The following is a 3,466-nucleotide window of genomic DNA, read 5'->3' as shown; positions in this document are numbered from 1 at the left end:
TAAACCATTTCTGTCTGAAGCATGAAGGTTAAGAGATAAAACAATTAAAAAATGACTGCAATGCTACATTAAGAAATGTAAAATTTAAAATGTAATTTGTGACACAAATCATAAAATGTGGAGTGATGGAGTAAAAATGTAGTTTTTTAAATGTAATCAAAGTTAGTTAATTTATTATCAGCTTAACTAACCTGTTGCAACTATAAGATATTTTATGTAATTCTTATAGTAAGAAAAGGCAAAAACATATAGTAGATATATAAAACACAACAAGTAAGGAATCAAAGCATACCACTATAGAAAATCACCTAAATACAAAAGAAGATAGGATGATAGGACAAGAGGAAGAAAGGAATAAAGAATCTACAAAACAACTGAAAAAGAATGAACAAAATGACAGTAGTAAGTCCTTACCTATCAGTGATTACCTCGAATGTAAATGGATTAAATTATCCAATAAAAAGACACCGAGTAAAAGAATGGACATTAGACAAAAGAGGTCAATCTATATGCTGGCTACAAAAGACTCATATCACCTTTAAGGACAAACACAGATTGAATATGAAAAGTTGTAAAGAATATTCCATACAACTAGAAACCAAAAGATGCGGGGGTAGTTATGTTTATATCAGACAAAATAGACTTTAAGTAAAAAATTTTAAAAATAGAAAAGGTTATTACATATTGGCAAAGGAATCAATTCATCCAGAAGACATAAAATTATAAATATGTATGTACTCAACACCAAAGCACTTAACTGTATAAAGCAAATATTAACAAACTGGGGCAATACAGTAATACTAGGAGACTTCAAAACAAGATTGTTAACAATGGCCAGATCATCCATACAGAAAATCAGTAAAGAAATATTGGATTTGAACTACATTTTAGATCAAATGGACCTAACAGACACATAAAGAACATTCCATCCAACAACTGTAGAGTACACATTGTTCTCAAGTGCACAAGGAACATTTTCCAGGATAGATCAGATGTCATGCCACCAAATAGGTCTTAACAAATTTGAAAAGACTGAAATTATATCAAGTATCCTTCTTAACCACAATCATATTTAACTACAAATAAATAATAGAAATATTTTTGTAACATTCATGAATATGTGGAAATTAGACGCCATGCTCCTAAACAACCAGAGTCAAAAAATCAAAAGCAAAATTAAAAAAAAAAAAGTTGAAAAAAACAAAAAGGAAAAAAACACACAAAAACTCATGAGATATAGAAAAAGCAGTCCTAAGAGGTGCTTTATAGCAATAGACACCTATATCAAAAAATAAGGACAATTCAGAATAACCTAATATTACCTCAAGAAACTAGGAAAAGAAACTAAGTCAAAAGTTAAGGAAGAAAATAAAGATCAGAGCAGAAATAAATGGAACAGAGACTAGAAAAATGATAGAAAATATCAACAAAACTAATATTCAGTTTTCTGGAAATGAAAAAAATTGACAAAACTTTAGCTAGACTAAGAAAAAATGAGAGAGGGTGTGGATGAATAGAATTCAAAATAAAAGAGGAGACATTTCTTTGATACCATAGAAATACAAATGATCATAAAAGACTACTATGAACAATTATATGCCCATAAATTGGATAACCTGGAAGAGATGAATAAAGCCTCAGATGCATACAATCTAATACACAAAATCTACTAAGACTGAATCATGAAGAAATTTAAATTCCCAACAGAACAATGAATAAGGAGATTGAATAAGTAATTAAAAAGTTTCCCATCAAAGAAAGCCCAAGACCTAACAGGGTCACTGAATTCTACTGAACATTTAAAGAAGAAGGAAAAAAAGGCAATCTTTCTTAAACACTTCCAAAAAATTGAATTGAAAGGAACACTTCCAAATTTATTTATTACAATGACACTAAAGCCAGACAAAGACACTACAAGAGAAAAAGATTACAGGCCAATATCCCTGATGAACACACATATATGCAAAAAAAAAAAAAATCAACAAAATTTCCATTTCAAATAAGGACCAAATATAAGATAGAAACAAACATCAAAAAATAAGACTCAAAATAAATTTTAATTTTCAATATTTCACGTTTGTTTTTAAATTAGCTATACATTTATGATCACAAAGTTGCTAACTGGTCAATCTTACTTACAGTCTGGAAGCAAAAATTGACATAGTGTTACAATTAAAAGCTGTAGTAAGGACAACCTTTAGAGAATAAAATTGACTGATCACATATTTTTTTCCTGCTCTAAATAGTTCCATCATATAGACACAGCATTGGCACATCTTTCCTATTAGCTCATATTCTCAAGAGTGTATGAAAATAATGCCAATTATCAGTTTATATTATTTTTATTTGGTAAGAATGAATATTGTAATTTATAGAAAATGCAATGTATTAACATTTAATTATATAGTAATATGTTAAATAATTTATAACTAGAAAAAATATTTTTCCTTTATTAACATCAGAACAATGTTTCAACCAAATTCCTTTTAAGAAGCATAGGGCTTAGATTAAAACTGACTTTAATGAAATCAGATTAATGGCATCTAAGAATGAAATTCAGACTTAGTGTGCTCATTACTTGTGTTGTAGTCAATCGTTATACCCTATTTTTTTATTTTTGTATAGTAATTAATTAACACCAAAGAGTATTTTTTCAATTTTTAATGTTGATAGTCTCTGCAACGTTTTTTTTTCTGTCTTTGAGATGAAGTTTCGCTCTTGTCACCCAGGCTGGAGTGCAATGGTGAGATCTCAACTCACTGCAACCTCCACCTCCCGGGTTCAAGTGATTCTCCTGCCTCAGCCTCCCAAGTAGCTTGGACTATAGGTGCCCGCCACCATGTCTGGCTGATTTTTGTATTTTTAGTTCAGACGAGGTTTCACCATGTTGGCCAGGCTGGTCTCAAACTCCTGAGCTTAGGTGATCCGCCCACCTCGGCCCCCGAAGTGCTGGGTCTGTTACATATTCTAATAAGTAAGTCATTGTCAAGTATATTTATTTCAATGATCCATTTTTTTAAAAATTCATATAAAGAAATTGGACTGAAATTTGTGAAGTGTTAAACTACCAAAGCTCCAAAACACCTTGGCAGTGTTGCACTCATTAACGAGTTTGGCATAAAAATTCTCCAGATGAGATGTCAAACTAAGGTATTTTCTGTAGGTCAAAATTTTTACTTGTGCTCTTTCCAGATGGCCTTATCTAAGCCATTATTTTTCAGTTTTCCATGGAACTAATGCTGAACTACATATTTGCTTAGAAATTACTTTGTTAGAATCATTAATATAAGAGAAAAAGACAAATTTAATCTTGAAAGAGCTGAATTTGAGGTGTGTTGCAGACATCCAAGAGGTACTCCCAGCGAGTTAGGCAAATATGTAGGTATGTTGTCCGGAGGCTAGGTCTTGATTGACACAATCTGGAAGTCATCTGCATATAGATAATAATTAAAGCTGTGAGTAAAGA

Source organism: Pan paniscus, chromosome 3 (genome assembly GCF_029289425.2).
Source record: "Pan paniscus chromosome 3, NHGRI_mPanPan1-v2.0_pri, whole genome shotgun sequence".
Lineage (NCBI taxonomy): Eukaryota > Metazoa > Chordata > Mammalia > Primates > Hominidae > Pan > Pan paniscus.
Note: the sequence above shows the minus strand (reverse complement) of the source record.